The sequence below is a fragment of the Pleurodeles waltl genome, chromosome 4_1 (genome assembly GCF_031143425.1).
Source record: "Pleurodeles waltl isolate 20211129_DDA chromosome 4_1, aPleWal1.hap1.20221129, whole genome shotgun sequence".
NCBI lineage: Eukaryota > Metazoa > Chordata > Amphibia > Caudata > Salamandridae > Pleurodeles > Pleurodeles waltl.
In genome coordinates, this window is record NC_090442.1 from 511,406,145 (window position 1) to 511,429,118 (window position 22,974).

The following is a 22,974-nucleotide window of genomic DNA, read 5'->3' on the forward strand; positions in this document are numbered from 1 at the left end:
GTAATGTATGGAAAACTAGCTGCTGTCTAGCATTCCCTGATGTTGGTGTAGCTCTTTGCTCCATTCATTTCAAAATATTCCTGTCAAATGGAGAAAAGAAGCAGAAGGAAATTCAGAACAACCATATGTTTAAATAGATATGCAGGTTGCTTTCTGTAAAAAACAAAACGAAAAAGTTGAGACGAAGGGACCTGATCAAATTGGGACTCGTTATTTTTCTTTTTCGTTGGGGAAATTGTGGGTTAAACGTGGCCTTACATCACATAAATACTGGACACATACCAAACTGTGAAAAAGAAACTTGCATTTATGTAAAGTAAGGCCACGTTTAACCCACGATTTTAGCAACACAGAAGCTAATGAACGTAGCATTCAGGCTAAAATACCCTCTAGTTTAGTTGGCGACAATATAGTAAATGATAAGAAGAGTTTATTTTTCTCTCCTTCAACAGCTATACTAATATAATAGCTTGTTGTTTGTACAGCCTTTACACCGAAACTGTTGTCGTTTCTGAACTATGGAAACCGGTGCTACTAACCAAGTGCTTGAAATAGGAAAAACATGCAGGAACGCACCAAATGTGACCCAAGGGGGCATGGTCAGCAGGTGGATTTATGGGTAGGGCCAGGAGCGAAGCTACTGGGAACCACAGGATTCAGGTTTTTCATGGTGTGAGTTATAACAAATACAATCCTGCAGACTGGAGTGTATTCTGAGTGCTCTCATGCATATAGAAAAGACTTTTAATATTCACTTTCAAATGTCACCTATGTCAAGAATTGCCTCAGCACTAATGTGCTTTCTACTCACCCATTCAAAGACGCAAAAAATGAGATTGCAGACCAGCCCTTCAGAATTAGGAAAAAGTAATTTTTGTTAGACTGGCTACTTCTAAATAACCAAGAAGAAAGTAGATATATTCTTTATGAAAAGATAATGTGATGCTTTCCAAGGCTGGTGCAAACACAGCTCTTGTAGGGGTCACCTCATGAAAAGTACTTCAAGTCCATGGCGTTTTATAACAGCCCAGAGATCTATGGGTGTTGCAGTCAAGCTGTGCCTCCTAAGAACTAATGGGGCCAACACATCTGGTAGCAGTGATGTGTTGGCGAAAAGATCAGAACTTCACTGTGCCCTCGATAATAATAAAATAAAATATCCACATGAGCATGGACCTAATTTAGGGGTCGACAGGGGTCACAGCTGTCTCGGCTGGCTTTGCCCTTGTGACCCTTAAGACTGCCTTTGCGACCCCTGGCCTCAGAAGTGGCAAAGGCAGTGCCTAGAACACAGCCGCAGCTCATATTTAAAAAAATGCTTTCAAATGTATGTTGTGTGCGTGCTTGCAGGTGAGTGTGTGTGTTTACATGAGAGAGTGTGTGTAAGTGTGGCTATGTAAGCACGTGTGTAAATGAAATTTAAGGACAAAGGGAGTGTGATGGGTGAGTGATGTCACTTCCGCTACACCTGGCATTTTGGTGAATTTACATAATGCACATGAGCAGCATGTGAAGGCAGGCGGATGCATATGCTGGGTGAATATTAAGGCACTACGGGGTATTGTCATGTGCTGAGTGCACTAAAACATTGAGCACATTATGGCATCAGAGAGGTAAGGTCGAGTGATGAAGTTATTTTAGAATTAGTAGGGATGGATGCACATTGTTTTGAACCAACAGAGCCATGGGGTGGAACACAATTCAGAAGTCACTATGAGCTCAAGCCCATCATCTGATGGTTCAGTGTAGGTAAAGCAACCCCATCACAAACTAGATGGTGTCAGCAGCACCAGGCTTCTCCTCCTGGGTGATGTTGCAGGGACCGGGTCACTCATTTGCACACACAATTATTCATATAGTACTCAACACTGTACATACCATTATTATTATGCCGTTGATAGAGGTATTTATTCTATTGACATTGAAAGGATAAAAGACTGAGGGGGTGATTCTAACCCTGGCGGTCGGTGTTAAAGCGGCGGCCAACCCGACAACAGGCTGGCGGTAAAAAATATGGGATTCTGACCCTGGCGGGAACCGCCAACACAGACAGCCACTTTAACACTCCGACCGCCACGGCGGTACAAACAAACAGCGCGGCGGTCACCGCCAACAGCCAGGCGGCAGACAATGTACCGCCCACACTATCACAACTCACCAATCCGCCACCTTTTCCGGGGCGGGAGCACCGCCGATAAAAACACGGCGGAAACAGACTATGGACGGGAAAACGCTCACCACTACGCACTCCAGGAGGAAGGAGGACAGCATGGAACCCGAATTTAACATCCTACCTGCTCTCGTCTACCTTCTCATCTACCACGAGTACGAAGTCCGGCGCAGACGACAACGGTGAGTACTGCACCTACGACACACGGGAGGGGGAGGACGAAAGGTTACGGGCACACACATATGCGACCCCCCCCCCCCCAACTATGTACACACCAATGCAGAGCAACAAGTCACAGTGACACCACCCAAACACCCCAGAAAAATGCTAGGACATAATCAAATTTGGAATAAATATTTATGTACCAAAAAGCTCCTGAAAATTATCGTACAACCATGAAAGATATTCACAACAAAACTAATGACATACACATCAGTGTATAACTGAAGTAACAAGTCCTGCACATTCTACGAATTCATCATGTCCGTGGGCCAAAGTTTTGAGAAACAAGGGCAAAGCCCACACAGGAGACCTGAGTCCTTTGGAGAGAACACTGCAGGGGCATCAGATGTAAAAACTACAGGCACCTCAGGGGGAAGGGAAGGGGGGGCACCACAGCCACATGAGTCCACAACGCCAGATCCACGAGGAGCCACCATGCCCACTGTACCATCCTGGGGAGTGCAAAGCCACAGTCTCTCAATGTCTCTACAGTGGGTGGGCTGCCCACTGGACCATCCTGGGGAGTGCAAAGCCACAGTCTCTCAATGTCTCTACAGTGGGTGGGCTGCCCACTGTACCATCCTGGGGAGTGCAAAGCCACAGTCTCTCAAGTCTCTACAGTGGGTGGGCTGCCCACTGTACCATCCTGGGGAGTGCAAAGCCACAGTCTCTCAATGTCTCTACAGTGGGTGGGCTGCCCACTGTACCATCCTGGGGAGTGCAAAGCCACAGTCTCTCAATGTCTCTACAGTGGGTGGGCTGCCCACTGTACCATCCTGGGGAGTGCAAAGCCACAGTCCATCAGGTGGATGACAGTCTCCACTGGTCAAGGAGGAGGCATGGTGGGCACAGTGAACCATAAACAGTGATTGAGACGGCGGTGCCCAGCGGAGCGGTGCTTGACAGGAAGGGCCCAGCGGAGCGGTGCATGACAGGAAGGGCCCAGCGGAGAGGTGTGTGAGACAGCGGTGCCCAGCGGAGCGGTGCTTGAGAAGAAGGGCCCAGCGGAGCGGTGCTTGAGAAGAAGGGCCCAGCGGAGCGGTGCTTGACAGGAAGGGCCCAGCGGAGCGGTGCTTGAGAAGAAGGGCCCAGCGGAGCGGTGCTTGACAGGAAGGGCCCAGCGGAGCGGTGCTTGACAGGAAGGGCCCAGCGGAGAGGTGGAGAGACAGCGGTGCCCAGCGGAGCGGTGCTTGAGAAGAAGGGCCCAGCGGAGCGGTGCTTGACAGGAAGGGCCCAGCGGAGCGGTGCTTGACAGGAAGGGCCCAGCGGAGAGGTGGAGAGACAGCGGTGCCCAGCGGAGCGGTGCTTGAGATGAAGGGCCCAGCGGAGAGGTGTGTGAGACGGCGGTGCCCAGCGGAGCGGTGCTTGAGAAGAAGGGCCCAGCGGAGCGGTGCTTGACAGGAAGGGCCCAGCGGAGCGGTGCTTGAGAAGAAGGGCCCAGCGGAGCGGTGCTTGACAGGAAGGGCCCAGCGGAGAGGTGTGTGAGACGGCGGTGCCCAGCGGAGCGGTGCTTGAGAAGAAGGGCCCAGCGGAGCGGTGCTTGACAGGAAGGGCCCAGCGGAGCGGTGCTTGAGATGAAGGGCCCAGCAGAGCGGTGTTTGAGACGGCGGTGCCCAGCGGAGCGGTGCTTGAGATGAAGGGCCCAGCGGAGCGGTGTTTGAGACGGCGGTGCCCAACGGAGCGGTGCTTGAGATGAAGGGCCCAGCGGAGCGGTGTTTGAGACGGCGGTGCCCAGCGGAGCGGTGCTTGAGAAGAAGGGCCCAGCGGAGCGGTGCATGACAGGAAGGGCCCAGCGGAGAGGTGTGTGAGACAGCGGTGCCCAGCGGAGCGGTGCTTGAGAAGAAGGGCCCAGCGGAGCGGTGCTTGAGAAGAAGGGCCCAGCGGAGCGGTGCTTGACAGGAAGGGCCCAGCGGAGCGGTGCTTGAGAAGAAGGGCCCAGCGGAGCGGTGCTTGACAGGAAGGGCCCAGCGGAGCGGTGCTTGACAGGAAGGGCCCAGCGGAGAGGTGGAGAGACAGCGGTGCCCAGCGGAGCGGTGCTTGAGAAGAAGGGCCCAGCGGAGCGGTGCTTGACAGGAAGGGCCCAGCGGAGCGGTGCTTGACAGGAAGGGCCCAGCGGAGAGGTGGAGAGACAGCGGTGCCCAGCGGAGCGGTGCTTGAGATGAAGGGCCCAGCGGAGCGGTGTTTGAGACGGCGGTGCCCAGCGGAGCGGTGCTTGAGAAGAAGGGCCCAGCGGAGCGCTGCTTGACAGGAAGGGCCCAGCGGAGAGGTGTGTGAGACGGCGGTGCCCAGAGGAGCGTTGCTTGAGAAGAAGGGCCCAGCGGAGCGGTGCTTGACAGGAAGGGCCCAGCGGAGCGGTGCTTGAGAAGAAATGCCCAGCGGAGCGGTGCTTGACAGGAAGGGCCCAGCGGAGAGGTGTGTGAGACGGCGGTGCCCAGCGGAGCGGTGCTTGAGAAGAAGGGCCCAGCGGAGCGGTGCTTGACAGGAAGGGCCCAGCGGAGCGGTGCTTGAGATGAAGGGCCCAGCGGAGCGGTGTTTGAGACGGCGGTGCCCAGCGGAGCGGTGCTTGAGATGAAGGGCCCAGCGGAGCGGTGTTTGAGACGGCGGTGCCCAACGGAGCGGTGCTTGAGATGAAGGGCCCAGCGGAGCGGTGTTTGAGACGGCGGTGCCCAGCGGAGCGGTGCTTGAGAAGAAGGGCCCAGCGGAGCGGTGCTTGACAGGAAGGGCCCAGCGGAGCGGTGCTTGAGACGGCGGGGCCCTGTTCAGCGGTGCTCTTCTCCACGGCGGGCCCTGTTCAGCGGTGCTCTTCTGCACCGCGGGCCCTGTTCAGCGGTGCCTATCTTCACGGCGGGCCCTGTTCAGCGGTGCTCTTCTCCACGGCGGGGCCCTGTTCAGCGGTGCTCTTCTGCACCGCGGGCCCTGTTCAGCGGTGCCTATCTTCACGGCGGGCCCTGTTCAGCGGTGCTCTTCTCCACGGCGGGCCCTGTTCAGCGGTGCTCTTCTCCACGGCGGGGCCCTGTTCAGCGGTACTCTTCTGCACCGCGGGCCCTGTTCAGCGGTGCCTATCTTCACGGCGGGCCCTGTTCAGCGGTGCTCTTCTCCACGGCGGGCCCTGTTCAGCGGTGCTCTTCTCCACGGCGGGCCCTGTTCAGCGGTGCCTATCTTCACGGCGGGCCCTGTTCAGCGGTGCCATGTCTAAGGGAGAGGACTACACTACAGAAAGCGCCCTGGCCTAATGTCACCCACAGCCCTCCTCCCCCACCCAGACGCCTCCACTGCGCAGAAAGATAGGAGAATGTGCTGATACTCACCCCCTTGTGTCTGCTGTGATGTCTTAAAGCGCCCATCCAATTCAGGGTAGGCCACCGCCAGGATCCGGGACATCAGGGGGGTCATGGTGCGACTGGCACCCCTCCTAGGTTGGGAGGCCATCCCCAGCAGTGTTTCTGCGGTCTTCCTTGTTCCGCGGCGGATGTCCTCCCACCTCTTGCGGCAGTGGGTGCCCCGTCTGTTGTGGACCCCCAAGTTCCGGACTTCCTTGGCGATGGCACGCCAAATCTCGATCTTCTGATGGGCGCTGACCTATTTGACATGTACAGGGTGGAAAGGAGGTAATCATCAATGACCTGCATGTTAGATGTGATTGGCCCCCCCCACCAACTTTGCCATATGGCACATGCTCTCATCTGTCGGGCGTTGCACTCCTCATTCGCCCCCCACCCCACCAACTTACATCCACCCCAATCCACACAGGCATAGCCCATTCCATGTGCACCCGGTGTACTCACTTGTTGGTCTGGAGGACCGTAGAGTAGCGCATACTGGGGGAGGACCCCATCCACGAGCTTCTCCAACTCTTCAGACGTGAAGGCAGGGGCCCTTTCCCCAGTCGCAGCAGCCATTGTATCTTCCAGACCGAGGTCACAGCAGCACTTGCAGTATAGGTCCTCTCCTGTGGATGATCAGGTCTCGAGTGATTAAGCAGATAGAAAATGGCGGTCACGCCCGCGGCGGTGCGTACCGCGGCGGTGCGTACCGCGACCGCCGGCGCACTTCGTCATTGGCTCCTGAAACCCATAGGCTTCAATGTTAACCAATGCGGCTTTGCGCCGCGGTCTTCGACCGCCTACCGCCACGGTGTGCCCCGCCAGCGCATTGACCTCACATCCCATTGTCCCACTTCACAGGTCAGGCAGCCGCCAATTCAAGGGCCTACATGGCTTAATTTTGACTGCGACACACAGGCCTAGGCCTTGCATTGCCAAACATACACGCCTTTCAACCCATTGCCATTCTTCAACTGTGCAAGCTGTCTGTACGTACCTGTGGTTTGGCTGACTCTGTGCTCCATGTTGTCCTTCCTAGGCACCGTCCGCTGGGACTTGGGATGAGAAGGAGGAATCCTCGCGTGTACCGACCGCTGGTGGACCTGTCGACAATGGAAGAACGCCATATATTACTTCGATACAGACTTGACTGTGCCACTATCCATGAACTGTGTGCCCAGCTGGAGCCAGCCCTGATGTCCCCCATCCGCCAACCCACAGGGATTCCCCCTCTGGTGCAGGTTTTGTCAGTCCTCCATTTTTTGGCAAGTGGGTCATTCCAGACCACAGTGGCCATGTCATCTGGAATGTCTCAGCCTATGTTTTCAAAGATTTTGAGTAGAGTGTTGTCTGCCCTGATGAAACTCATGCGGAGCTACATCATTTTCCCAGAGGAGGGTGACTTGCCTACAGTGAAGGGTGATTTCTATGCCCTTGGACATATCCCCAACATCATTGGTGCCATTGATGGGACCCATGTGGCTTTGGTACCCCCAAAAGACGATGAGCAGGTGTACCGAAACAGAAAAAGTTATCATTCGATGAATGTCCAGGTGGTCTGTTTGGCTGACCAGTACATCTCCCATGTAAATGCCAAGTTCCCAGGGTCAGTGCATGACGCGTATGTGATGCGAAATAGCAGCATCCCCTATGTGATGGAGCAGCTACAGAGACAACGTGTGTGGCTAATAGGTGACTCTGGTTACCCCAACCTGCCTTGGCTACTGACCCCAGTAAGGAATCCCCGGACCAGGGCAGAGGAACGGTACAATGAGGCCCATGGGCGAACTAGGAGGATCATCGAAAGGACCTTTGGCCTCCTGAAGGCCAGGTTTAGGTGCCTGCATATGACTGGGGGATCCCTGATGTACTCACCAAAGAAGGTGTGCCACATCATCGTGGCCTGCTGTATGCTTCACAATCTGGCATTGCGACGTCAGGTTCCTTTCCTGCAGGAGGATGGTGCAGATGGTGGTGTTGAAGTAGCTGTGGAGCCTGCGGAGAGTGAAGAGGAGGAAGACTCAGAGGACGACACAGACAACAGGGACAGAGTAATAGCACAGTATTTCCAGTAGCACACAGGTAATAATCACCCATGCCATTTTACATTTCCTGAAAGCCTCCTGCATCTCAACTTTGTCGGTTTCCCCCCAGACCTATGAACATGATGTTTGATTTTCCCTTCCCTTTTCTGTGCTGTATGAGCCACTGCGTGACCTCGGCTTGGTTGGCCCATGGACTAATGCTAAGTTACCTCGGTATGTGTAATTCACAATGTTCACAATACGTAATTGATATGTAATGTGTCATACATTTGTAAATAAGACAGGCTGAGTCCTGATTGATTTCAGTGCAATGTGTGATTTATTATTAGTGCATAGATATTGGTACATGATAGTGAAACAGTGATGGGTGGGGGTGGAGTAATGTCCATGGCGGAGTCCAGTTCTCAGTCTCACAGGTGCATTGTCCATATGCCTGTGGCAGGATGGAGCAGGGGCAGTTCAAGGTTTGACAGGGTGGCAATGTGGGACAGTGGGAGGACTTCAGGGGGTATGTGATTCTGGCGGGGGACTTGACATTCTACTCTGTCGTTTTTTTTGGTCTCAGGCTCCTTTTGCGGGGCGGTTGTTCTTCAGCAGGAGGTGGGGTTCTGGTGGGCTGTCGTTGTGGTGGGGCCTCCTGTCCACTAGCACCGGCGGAGGTGGTAGGCTGTTCCTGTTCCTGGCTAGTGACAGGGGCCCTGTGTGATGCCACATGGTCCCGAAACGTGTCCTCTATGCGGTTCAGGGCCTGGACTATGCTCTCCATAGCGGTTGAGATGTTGCTGAGTTGGTCGCTGAACCCCATGTAGCGTTGCTCCTGCTGTGCCTGGATCTCCTGGAACCTGGCCAGTACCGTCGCCATCCTCTCTTGTGAGTGGTGGTAGGCAGCCATGATGGTGGTGAGGGCCTCTTGGAGAGTGGGTTCCCTGGGCCTCTCCTCCCCCCCCTGTCGCACAGCAGCCCTCCGAGTTTCCCTGTTTCCCTGGGCCTCTGTCCCCTGGACGGTGTGCCCACTCCCACTGCCCCCAGGTCCCTGTTGTTGTTGGGTTGGTGGGTTACCCTGGGGGCCCTGTAGTGGTAGACACACCGCTGCTTGACCTGTCCTAGAGACAGAGGCATGGGCCCGCTGGGTGGGAGCTGTGCGGTTGTCCCCAGAGGGGGTTGGGTCTGCAGTGGCCTGTGTCTGGGTGAGGGGAACCGACTGCCCAGAGGTCCCCGATGGTCCGGGCTGGTCGTCAGGTTCCAGGTCGACAGAGCTGCTGTCATCACTAGTGGCCTGTTCCGGGGGTGGGATGGACATTTCTGGTCCCTCCTGACCGGTGTGTTGTTGTTCGGGTCCTGCATGGGGTAAGAGGGTATGGTTATTGTTTCTGTGTGTGCATTAGCTTGCGTTTTATAGGTGCCCTTGTCCCCCAGTGTTGGAATTCCCTTGGGGGAGGTGTTGTGAGGGTGTTTTGTGGGGGGGGGTGATGGGTATGTGCAGTGGTCATGCTTAGGTGATGGGTGTCCATAGTTTGGGGGTGGCATGCAGGGGTTGGTGTTGGGTGGGTTGTGCTGGGGAGACATTCTCAGGGAGGATGTGTGCTGGGGGGTTGGGGGTGAGGGTGGGGGTTAGAATGCTGGGGGGGGGGGTGAAGTGGTTGGCCTTGTACTTACCAGAGTCCATTCCTCCGTGTACTCCAGCGAGGCCATCAGGATGCAGGATGTTGAGTACCTCTTGCTCCCATGTTGTGAATTCGGGTGGAGTGGGTGGGGGTCCCCCGCCAGTCTTCTGCACTGCGATGTTGTGTCGCGAGACCATCGAGCGCACCTTCCCCCGTAGGTCGTTCCATCGTTTGCGGATGTCCTCTCTATTTCTGGGATGCTGTCCCACCGCGTTGACCCTGTCCACGATCCGCTGCCAGAGCTCCGCCTTCCTTGCTATGGTGGTGTGCTGGACCTGTGAGCCGAAGAGCTGGGGTTCCACTCTTATGATCTCCTCCACCATGACCCGGAGTTCTTGGTCCGAAAAGCGTGGGTGCCTTTGTGGTGCCATGGGGTGGTGTGTATGAGGTGTGGGGTGGTGTATGTGATGATGTGTGTGTTGGTGTGTGGTGCTTTGTGCCTCTATGTGGTGTGTGTGATGTTGCGGTGTGCCTCTGTGTGTCTGGCTATCTATTCTCTGATGTGTCTCTCTCTCTCCTTCGTCTCTGGTTTTTGTGTGTAGGGGTTTGTGGGTGATGTGGGTGTGTGTTTTATATGGTATTGGATGTGTGGGAGTGGTGTGTGTATGTGTTTCAGGTGTGTGCCTTTCAAATTGTCCAATGTGGTAGGGGTTTGTAAAGGTGTGTGTATTTTGACCGCGGCGGGGTCTACCGCCAATGGAATACCGCGGTTGAATGACCGCCGCGTCGATTTGCCGGTCATAATGGGATGGGCGTATTTCTGTTGGCGTGGCGGTGGAGGTTTGGTCTTCTCCAGTTTACCGCTGGCCGCTGATGTGGCAGACTGCAGTGGAGGGCGGATTTTCGGAGGTTTTGCAGTTGTGGGTCAGAATGTCCGTGGCGGCTGACCGCGGCCGCGGCGGTATTGTGGCGGCCTTCTGACCGGCGGTAAGCGGCTTTTACCGCCGAGGTCAGAATGACCCCCTGAGTCCACCTTGCAGGGATTCAACAAGTGGCTTTAAGGTCCCAGAAAAAAGTGCCATACCTGCTCAGCTACCCAACTGTTTGATTCTAGTTTTTCAAATTGTCCTGAAATACTGCCTTTGAGCGGCTCCTACACAAAATTACTCATGCAAGACGCAAGTAGTGTGCAAGCACCATAGCGAGCAGATAACGGCCGGACTTCTCTGTAACTTCTTTATTTTTTTTTATTCATCATTTGGCTGATTCTCATGCCCACATTACAAAAGAAAGCCACTCCCCCTCGTTGCCCCTTCATTGCTGGCAATTTCACCCCGTCTATAAGTAATATGTAAGACAGTGGCTGTGTTTACTTGCACTAATGAGACTATTACTATCAAAATAAATCCTTTTTAGTACCCGCTAATATTGCAAGTTTGCATAAAATAATAAGGCACAATACCTATGCCTTGAAATTTGCATATAGTTGTTTATGGCTCATTAATGCCAGTTCAGTGGGGCTGGTTAAACTTTCAGGGTGTGGATGCTGCCATCAATGTTACATCTCTGAAGACAGAGGAATTGTGAAAAATCCAAGCATCATCCAAAAAAAAAAAAGTGTGGCCACATCCATTCAGTGTAAAAGTAGTACAGATGTGGTATGTAACTGGTGGTGCAAGGTATTGTAGGACAATGTAATTTGGATACAGCACAATTAACATTGACATGACCACTAAATTTGCACAGCCATACAGTTTTACTGACAAAATTATACAACGCACCAAGGATAATTTGTGGCAATCCGATTCCAGCCAGTGGCGTAGCCATTGTGTCATTGGCCTGAGTGCAAGGAAGGAAATGGGCTCCTACACTCTGTTTGAGCTGTAAAATAAGCAATAATCAGGGCTCAGAAGCCTCCCCCCCCCACTCCAAGGGCTTTGTGTCGTGTCACAGCACCTGCTGGACCAATTTAATATTTATGTTTGCGCATTACCAAGTAAAGTACTTTGCTGTGCTTTGATACTATTGAAGATGTCCATTACACTTCACAATTACAAAAATAAACATGCTTGCATTTGTGATTTATTAACTCCAAATTTGAAATACAAAATGCAGTTAATTCATAGATTGTTAGACCTGATCGCCATAGGGTGGTTTTCCCCCCATATCTTTGCCTACCTCCTCCATTTTCAGACCTCCTTTGTGCTGGTATTAGGACTCTATGCACCAGAGTTAACTAGTGCTAAAGTGCTTGTCTTCTCTGTCCTAAACATGATGATATTGGTATATCCCCATCTGCATATTTAATTTAATTATAAGTCCCTAGTAAAGTGCCCAGGGCCTGTAAACTAAATGCTACTTGTGGGCCTGAAGCACTGATTGTGCCACCCACGTAAGTAGCCCTTTATCTGTGTCTCAGCACTGCCATTCCAAAGCCTGTTTGTGCAGTTTACACTGCCATGTCAACTAGACAAAATAACCCTTTTGCCAGGCCCAAACCTTCCCTTTTTATATCTATTAGTCACCCCTAAGTTAGGCCCTGGACAACCCAGAGGGCAGAGTACCATATATTTAAACGGCAGGACATGTACTTTTTAGCTGTACATGTCCAGGTAGTGAAAAACACCCAAAAAGCCATTTTCACTAGAGCAAGGCCCATCTCTTCCGTAGGATAACATTGGGATTACCGTAATATGATGAAGGTTGAGGTAGGCATTAGATTATTTTTATAGAGCCCGAATATGAGGGGAGAATATGCATGAGGTGATTGGAGATACATTAGAATTTGGAAAAGGTAAGCCTGTCTGGATCTAAAGAGAAATTTTATTTGAATTATGATCAGGTTGAGGCAATGAAGTAGTAGGGAAAATGTAAAATTTCTTTCAGTAATTTTTTATTATTTTGGCAGTAATACGGAATATTAGGCGAATGAGAACAAAATAGGAACATAAATCGAACAACAACTTGATTTATATATGCAAATACTAAGGTGCAGGTACTTCACATGCTCCATGCTGTAATAACACGGGGACGTGTTAACAAGGAAGGGTTTCACATGTGTGTGCTTGAACATGAACACGATAGGATATCCTAAATACTACATATAAGATTCATCATGTGAGGGGATTAAGATAAAGGTATCTGTTATACATTACTCTATATATGTCTTATGGTGACACAATACATGGGGATGTGGCGAGAAAATTGTGGCATGAATTAATTAGAGGTTCCCACTTGTGTCACAGGGGAGTGGAACATCATTTAGGATAATACTATTGATGTGGAGTAGAAAGTATACAATACTATGTATGTGTGTAATTAAAGCCCTGATGAAGTCACTGGGTGATTTCCCAGATGAAACACGTGTTGGCTGGAGTGGCTGGAGTCTGATCTGAAGCTGACATTCTGATTTGAAGAAGAAAACAGAAATAAACCGTGAAGATTGTAATATTGGACAACTGTGGGACGTGTGCCTTATTGTGTATAATTGGTTATCAATGATCATTTATTGTTGATGTTCAGGGATTTGGGGTGTTTTTCCCTGTTAAGGGCACCGTCTGAAAACGAGACATATATTGGGATATAATGTGAAAACATAGGTGACAGGAAGCACCAATATTTCCTCTCAAACAAGCCATTGATGTAATATTACTGAATTACATCTCATAAGTGTAATTCACAATCAAGAAGAGATAAACATTTCGAGTTTGGTATCCCAAGAATCAACTTAAAATCACAACTTATGGTGAAGTTGGATTTTAAATTCCAATTCTAAAAATGCCACTTTCAGAAAGTTGCCATTTTCTTGCCTTAGTCATTTGGTGCCTGCTGCCTGTCTCTCAACACTTGTCTGTGGAGGGTGACTGCTGGGCTTTGTGTATTCTCTCTAGACAGCCACACACAATGGGAGCTTAGGTGTGACTTGATGGCCATCCTGGGAGGATGGGAGTGAGGATCTCACTGACAGTTGAATAGGCTTTGTCCTGTCCCCACACGAAGAGCTGCATAACCACATGTAGTAAGTCTGGAACCAGGGCAGGAAGGTCAGGATCTCTGTGCACTTTAAAGGCCTGTTGTTGATGTAAAAACTCAGTACACTTCTCGACCTGTGAAGATTCTGCCAGGACGAAGAACTGCTGTGTTCCCGAAGGACTGCCACTCTGCTGTTGTGCTGGACACCTGCTTGCTGTGCTGCCCTGCTGCCTGCTGCTCTCTTGCCTGGGTGAGAAGGACTGAACTGCACCATTTGAACCTTGAGAGACTCCAAGAGCTAGCCGGTTGGCCCTCCTGAACTAAAGATTCAGGGATATAAAAGACTTCCAACAACCCTGCTCCTGTACCTTGACACTCCCATCAGTCAGTATGCCCTGCCAAGTGATGCCACCCCAGTCCTGGGCCCTTGGAAGTGGGCCTAAGGTGTTTGTTCCAGTGGACCCAATGCATCCTCTGCTGCTGGAGCAGAACCAATGCATTGCCACTGCTGCATGGATCAAAACTGGTGCATTGCTGTTACAGAGTGGGTCAGAACTGATGCAACAGACTTGCATAGCCACATCTTCAGACCACCTTTGAAACCACCACTGCACAATGCTTTCCCCAGTGCCAGCTCCTACTATCCCTCGTCTTTGGCAGCCTCAATGACAATGCTACTGCTCTGTGTTTCAGCCTCAGCAGTCTTTGGAACTTACACCTCACCTGCCCAACACATACCTGACACCAGCCTTCACATTGCAAGTTCCATCAACAGGATCCTCAACGACAATGCAACAGGACCTTGCAGCACAGCCTCGTCGCATCTCAGAACCAACTCATCCCATTGGCTGCATGACACATCTGTGTTTCAGATCCAGGCAATGCTCCACAATGAGGATGTAAGGCAATTTGGTTAAGTGGGCCTAACTGGGTAACTGTAGCCAGCCTGCGCTCCATCACAGTCAGTCTGAATTTTGTCCCAGTCCAGTGTGACCAGATATACCTGGTTGGCACTTCTTTCTTTTAAGTGCTATTTTACAGTTTATTCTTTAAAAAGTCATAGCTCAAGTTCTACTTATTGGCTTTTAGTTCTTTTGGTCTTGTATTTATAACACCAAGTTCTAGATTTCTAACATGGCGTGGAATATTTGTTTGTGGTCTTTTCACTGTTTGAAGTGTTGCACAAATACTTCACACATTTGCCGCTAATTTAAGCCTGACTGCTCTGTGCCAAGCTACGAGAGGGTGAGCACAGGTTAATTTAGGGTTTGCCTGACACTTACCATGACTAGGATTGGGGCTGCTGCTTGACCAGGGCTTAAACTATAGTCAACCACCAACCCAATTTCTTACACAGGTATTTACATTTTGTTATGTGTTAGCAAAAAATGACATCTCACTAGCTGCCAGAAACTCTCTCCCTATGCTGTCAGAAAAAAGGCTAACATCAATCTATGTGTTAAAAGCATAAGTAGGAATTTATTAACTATATCATCTCATATTTGACCTCTGTGACAGGAGAAAAAAACCCAACAAATTATCATCTTTTTTGCTCTTTCGTATTCTGAACTCCAGCATGGTTATTTTGGAGGTGCTGCAGCATCCCCACACCCTGTACTTCCAGCACCTATGCCACTTCCCAGGGAAAGGTTCACAAAAATATAAAAAATAAATAATTAAAACCAGCCTGAAAATAACTCAAGAGATTATTCTGCTGCAAGTGCTGGAACGTTGGAGGGACCCGCAGCTGCAGAAATCAAGCCTTGGGTCAGGAACGACCTAGATGGAAGGGGATCCATTTGAAAGAATCTGATTCTTGCTTCCTGGGCCCTGGGGGCCCGGGGTGCTTGGACAAAGTACAGAATTATGAACACCAGGAGACAGATTTATCAGGTATAAAATATTGTGATAAAAAAATATAGTGATCAAAAATATTGTTGTGAAGATAACCTTTTTTAGGGAGTAACATCGTTTTTAAGGATAATATTGTTTCAAATATTCTTTTCAGTGATATAGTTGTAAAAATATTTTTTAATGTGTTTTAGGATTTTTAATATAGTTTGTAAATTTAAGTTATTTGGACTTTTTTAATGTAATTGTTAAAAGTAATATATAGTGTCAGTGGGTTGTTGATTTGTTAATATTAATTATGTGCTTGATATTAATTTTGTAAATTATGTAATACTGATGTATTTTAGTTATATTTAAGGTACTGGGTACTAGGTTTGTAGTGCTTTTATTGGGACATCAATTAAGTAATAATTAATTTATAATTAAGTATTAATTTTGAATTTATAGTTGATTATTAATTATGTAAATTGGATACTACTTACATATTTTTGTTATATTTTAGGCTGGGGTTGATAGGATTGTAGGTGTTTAGGGTGGGGAGTTAAGTGATTATTAGCATTTAATTGTTAATTATCATGAAATGATTATGTAAATTGTGGTGCTGGCTGCTGGGTTTCTGGGGTAAAGGGTGGAAAGTTAAATAATTATTAATTGCTAATTATGTATCAATTACATAATCTGTGCTATATTTATTTTATCTTTATTTTAGGTATGGGCTGCTAGTTTTGAAGAGGTACAGCGCGAAAAGGTTATTAAGTAATAAATATTGTAATATTATTTTAAATAGAAAATAATTAAAATTATTTTTAAAATAGTAAATTATTAAAATAGCAAATGCTTTTTTTAACTTCTAAATAATTGAGTAAGCATGTCAATTGTTTTTTATTTTGTAATATATATTTGTATTACTAAATAATGTGTAATTTAAGAGTTTAATTTTTTTCTAAATTAATAGGGTTATTCAAATATGTAATGAGTTTGATGTCAAGTACTTTCCCTACTGTTGCTTAGAATGGAGTGAGAATAGTAAAGGCAATCCCTATAAATCTAGTGATTTCTCTACTGTTGCTTAGAGTGGAGTGGGAATAGTAAATTTAACCGCTCCAAAATCCAATGTTTTCCTTGCAGTTGCATACAGCAACTGTGTGGTGCCTTGAAAAACATTTAATACGACCTGAGAGTTTAAAGGCCTCTGTCTTTGTTTTCATCTCTGAAGTACAGCCCAACCTTCATGAGACCGAGCAGACCTACAGTCCACAAGAGAAAAGTGAACCCACTCTGCTCGTTAATTTACCAGGTGACCACGTGCTGTGCTAAAGATATATAGAGGGTCATAGGCTAGATGCTTTTATCCTTCTCAGGGATATGTGTCAGAACAATAAGGCAGAACAATGAACAGAATGGGCCCAATTACCACCAGCCGCCATTGATGTCAAAACCCTATGAGCATTTCTGGGAACAACAACCATCCGCTAGGCTGCCCTGAGACATGTGCTTGTACTTTCCTGAGGCCATGGCTCTTGGTACAAGCCGGGGTGACCCTGTCCAGCAGGCCTCTCTCTGGAGTGTACACCCTCATTTCCTCGATTCTTCCATCTGTGCTTGCTTCTTCCTGGTCTCCAGTCAGCTACCCACGGGGCTTGCTGGTCTCTCCCAGCCTCTCCTTCATGTCCTTGCCTTCTGCTCGCTCCAATGGCTGTGACTGCTCTTTGGCTTTACCTTTCTGTCCTCGCCGCTAGTCTTGGAGTGGCCTCCCTTTGCTGCTCCTGCCGCTCTCTCTTCCTGGGTCTTCACCACCATTGTGGATGTTGCTGCCCCCCTTTAACCTGCTCAGGGGAGGTAGCATTCAACATTAGAATACCAACAGGATAGTCAGCAGTGCCTCCGGGGTCCCACTCCACTTTGGGACACATGTCCCCCAGGAACTCCTGTTTTATTAAGTAGTAGTAAAATGATCATTGCCTTCTCTTTAAGGAAAGGATTAAGAATAGGATGCGGAAAAGGAAGATTTAGTGTTTTAAAGAGTACTGCTGAGTAATACAGCTTACAGTTAAGAAATCAGACTTTTACCCTTTCAACACTTTATATATTAACAATCATGAGACTGCATGCATATAAAAATGCATGTTACAAATAATTAATTTACCGTGGTTGGAAGATTCACTGTCTTTACCATGTTAATAATGCTGGTTACTTTGCTTGGTTTCATCTGCCTACTTATCGCAGCTCATTCTCTTTATGAAAGAATATGATTGTTTCAATGAATGTATTGAAAACGTCCCATAACTCTCTAGTGTTTGGCTTGGGCATGCATGAGTAATACAACAAAACTGTGAGATCTGTTTCTGCAACTTCCCTGGGGAGTCAGGGTGTCATTTTTAGGTTGCCACAATCACCTTTCATCCTGACAGGATTTGGGGTGTAGGTGAGGCACTGTGAGGTAGCCAGGAGTTGGGCCAGTGGTTTCCGATGGTGTGGAACAACTCAGTACCCTACATTCTGAAGTTCTTTCATCCTTCATACACAATCCTAATATCTTAGTGGGAACCATATAACAAGGTGCCACCAATGTTTATAGGTCATTTACTTACTTAATGGGTCTCTTGAGTAGTTTTCTCATGTATGCCCTAATACAGAGACATGTGTGGTGTTAGGGATTCTATTCTATTCAGCAGTATAAGAAGCACCTCTATTGATCTGTAGGTTGGTCAATGTTGAACCTTAAAAAGATACCTCACTTTAGTACTTTCCATCTCTGCATTCCTTAACTAATATGGTGAATTCAATGAATATTCTTGCCAATTACAGACATGCGGTTATACAACATTTACTTCAAAATGGGCTAGCTAATGGGGGTGGAGGTGTTACCTTCATGGTTGAGGCACAACATACTTATAAAACTGAAATATTTTATTCATGGGTCACTTTTGTTGCAGTTGAGGCAAATACAAATACATTTCATACATATACAGTGGTGAACATACCAGCCCAATGCAGACCATATCAACTCTTAGAAATACCTTTAAAATTTCAGGATCATCGTAATTGGTTCCAAGGTGCCCTACCACACATTGTAAATAACATTAGATTGGGTCCTCTCAACAATGACAGGGCCACATGGACAGTTCGAGCTGGCCACAGACCATATCCAAACCTATCAAATTTAGCAGTGGATGGTCTGCCCCTTCATATAATGATCTAGTTAGACTATATATACTCTAACACAGTTTGTTATGTGTACCTTAATAACTGTCCAAGCAAGGACTGCTTAAGCTATCCAACCACAATTGGCTACACCTGGAATAAACACAGCAACAATTAATGCTATTATGAGTAAAGTACCCACCAGGTGGGAGGAAATTCTCTTCTGGATTGCCCAAACAACAAACCAGCTTGAAGCAGTGTTTCCCCATATGAGAACCCAAGATAAACATAGAATTCTTGCAATGTTCTTGCCACTTGGGATGGTACGTTTTGTTGAGAATTGTGCCACATGGGATAGTGTCTTTGTTGCTATCTATACCATAACTCATGGTACACCATCTCTTGCTGTTTTGCAAGATGTGTTAAAACTGATACAAAATGAACACAGGTTTTCCCCGGCCCTGGACTTGGGAATGAATCCAATTGGCAACTTTGGGACAGTATCCTCCGTTATTTTAGGAAATATTAAAGGGGAAACAGCAGCACCAGTAGTTCACCAATGCCTCATGCAGGTTCCACTAACAGAAGAGGAGCACAAATTACCAAATATTTTTGCAGAAGCTTATACATCTAAAGTTCACAATCTTGAGGCCAGACCAAATAAGGCTTAAGGGTAATCCTGAAAAGAATAATACCAAGCAAGCTCCAGAGTTTTCTAAGAAATGCTGGGATAAACAAAGCAATAATAAAGAAAAAACAAAAACACAGGGAGGATCTCTGCAGCCGAAGAGCTCTGGTGACCCATGTCTGAGCAAGCTGTTCGGGCTGGACTGTTCCCATGGAAAACAGGGTCAAGACTAATTTGCATATGGCTTGGTCCAAACTGGGGTGGCGTGGTGGGCAAAAAAAAAATGATGGATTAAACACACATCTTTGTGACTGCGGGTGAATGTTAGCACTGTTCAGCATTTAGTTGTTCATCTGTTCTTTTTGCTTTTGTCACACTAAGTGGAAAGAGTATGCCCAGACATGTGTCTTGTGCTCACTGCACCACTGGATTCAAGCAAGTCTGGCAGATGAGGGGTGATACGCAGAAACTGGTCGCAGGATGCTTGTTTCTGATACAGGAAGGACTTGGCCTGGCAGTTCAGTTTGGACTGTTCCAATGGGTAACAGGGTCAAAACTGATTTGCATATGGTTGGGTCTGACATTTTGGCTCTCATTGTACCACTGAGACTGCTGGATTCGGGCAGCAGCACCATCAGGTTGTGGGGAACGTAGTCCAATTCCACACCATGTGACAACTGTTGGCCTAACCCTTTTGGACAGCTAGCAGCACCTCACCAGCACATGGAAGTGGTAGTGATTTGTGGCAGCCATGCGCATGACTTTCTGACTTCTCAGGGGAAGTCGTTGTGGAACAGATCTCATCCTTTTCTCTCAGTTACATCTGTCTCACACATGCAAAGACAAAGAGAAGCAAACATTGGTTCAATATACTTTATTGAATCAATTGTGTTAAAGATAAAATAGCATGTACTGAAATGAATAGGATGATAAAACAATATTAATGCAGTGAGAAGAAAAGTGAAACATAAGAAAAGTCTCACCACAGTGTTAAAAAATAAGTGTTAGTATTCCTACCTATGCCACTAAAGTGATATATTAGAGCACAGCAGTGTTATCCCTAATCCACCCTTCAGAATACCAAGGAAAACACCATCACCCATACCTGGATTTGGTAGTAGCAAAGAGGGCTGTTAGTTTACTGAGCATCCTGTTAGACCTGACAGCCTTAGGTGGTCATCCCCAAACTTTTTGCCAGCCCCCCTCCACTTTTGTGACACTGTTTTTGCTGGTTTTAGGACTCTGCTCACTTTACCACGGCTAACCAGTGCTAAAGTGCATATCCTCTCTCCCTACAAACATGATAACATTGGTTCATACCCAATTGGCATATTTGATTTACTTGTCAGTCCCTAATAAAGTGCACTACATGTGCCCAGGTCCTGTAAATTTAATGCTACTAGTGGGCCTGCAGCACTGATTGTGCCACCACATAAGTAGCCCCTTAATCATGTCTCAGGCCTGCCATTGCAAGGCATGTGTGTGCAGGTTCACTGCCACTTCGACTTGGCATTTAAAAGTACTTGTCAAGCCCTTAACTTCCCTTTTTCTACATATAAGACACTCCTAATGTATGCCCTAGGTAACCCACAGGACAGGGTGCTATGTAGTTAAAAGGCAGGCCATGTACATGTGTGGTTTATATGTCCTGGCAGTGGAAAACTCCTAAATTGTTTTTCCACTACTGTGAGGCCTGCTCCTTTCATAGGATAGCATTAGAGCTAACCTCATATACTGTTTGAGTGGTAGATTATGACCAGAAAGGGGTAACCAGGCCATATTTAGTATGGCCAGAATAGTAATACAAAATCCTGCTTATTGGTGAGGCTGGATTTTATATTACTATTTTAGAAATGCCACTTTTAGAAAGTGGGCATTTCTCTGCCCTTAAAATCCATCTGTGCCTTACAGCCTGTTTCCAATCCACATCTGGGTTGGGCTGGGCTGGTTGACAGCTCCCTTGTGCACTTCACCCAGACAACCACAAACACAGGATACTCAGTCACACCTGCACTCATCTGCATAATGATTGTGTCTTCCTGGGCTGGGAGGGTGGAGGGCCTGACACATATTTCAAAGGCTAGTGGCCTGCCCTCACACAATGGACTGCCATGCCCCCTACTGGGACCCTGGCAGACAGACCTGTACTGAAAGGGGACCTTGTGCACCTCAAAACAATTCTTTGAAGTCTCCCCCACTTCAAAGGCATTTTTGTGTATATAAACTGAGTCTCTGACCCCACCAAATAAGACACTTATGGACCTGAACCTGCACCCTGTCAAGAGGAACTGCCTGGCTGCCCAAAGGACTCACCAGGACTGCTTTGCTGAGAAGGACTGCTGCCCTGCTTGTTGTCCTGCTGCCCTCTGACTTTGCTGAGAAGTGCTCTCCAAGGAGCTTGCCTCCTATTTTCTGAAGTCTCAGGTCCAAAAAGACTTCATCTCTTCAAGGAACTCCTTGTGTGCTGAAAACAGACACACAGCCTGCCGGAAATGATGTACAGCCGTGGTGTGACCGAGAAATTGCCGTACTGCTGAACTGGAATGACGCAGCCTGACTTCCAGAGTGAAGAATTGACACAGAGCCTACGTTGTGACCAGAAATTCAACGCACAGCTGAACCGAAATGATGCAGCCAGACTTCCTGAGTGAAGAATCGACGCAGCGGCTGACGTGCTACAGAAAATTAGATGCATTGCCTACCAGCTGTAACTTCGTTCCACACTCCCAGGATTTCCATGTATCATCCCTGGGCGTCAAAAAGATCCCAGCATTGCAGTGAGGAACCAAGACTGCATGTCGCAAATTGTCGCAAAGCCCCTTGTATTGTGGAAAGAAACTACACATCGTTTGTGCTGAGCCGGAAATTCTGATGCACACCCCATTTTTCAAAGCATCTCCTCCTCTGCGATGTCCATGCATGTTACTTTTAGCGCAAACCAGGAACTTTGTGCAAACAAGAGACAACTGTTGATTTCTTAGATTTAAGACTCTTTTTAATCTTGCAAAAGTGATATCTCAACTTGTGCTTATTGCATCTTTATTGTTTTGACCTTAATTTAACCAGATAAATATCATATATTTTTTTTAAAACCTGTATGGTGTATTTTTGTGGTACTTTCATTGTGTTACTGTATGATTTATTGCACAAATACTTAACACATTGCCTTCTAAGTTAAGCCTGACTGCTCAGTGTCAAGCTACCAGAGGGTGGGCACAGGATAATTTGGATGTGTGTGTGACTTACCCAGAGTAGGATTGTGGTCCCTATTTGGACAAAGGTGAATACCTCTTTAGAGACCCCATTTTTAACACGTCCCCTCTCATGTGGGAAGACATAGACGTTAAGTCTCAGCAGATAACTGCTATGAAGCAACAGCATGCGGTGGCAATCTTCTGGCTGGAACTCTCCCTCTAACGTATAGGGGGCACAGAGATGTTTTATAATAAAACAGCAAATGTTTTAGGAAACTGCCCTAATGTGAAACATGCATGTTTCCATGAAGTAACAAAGATTGCGATGTTCCACTTTGTGCTGGCAACATATTGGAGACATGCTTGAGCAGAGCACAGAAAGAGAATGTCAGAGTACAAAGAATGAAAACAATTTTTGTGCTAAAAGTATACAAGATAAAGGAAAATAAAACAACACTGCAGAAGAAAGCTTCAGCTCCAAAAATAAAAATGAATAAAATGAATTGCAACTAAGTTAAAGGGCACAGGCCTATGGCTAAAATAACATGTCCATATAAAGCTGCTAAGGTAACCTTATGACACCCTCCCCTTGTTGGTTTAAAGTGCAGAGGTAAATTCAATCAAACTACATTAAAATTGCATAAACAATTTATTAAAATATATGTTCAAATGCCCAAGTTGACAAACAAGCATACTTGAAGCAGGCCAAATTAAAAACAGTCAGTTAAAACAGACCCATTTTGGAGATAAAAAGCTTAATGTCAAATTTAAAAGTAAGTGTCATTTTGAAAACTGCCAATTATATCCAGGACAATTGAACC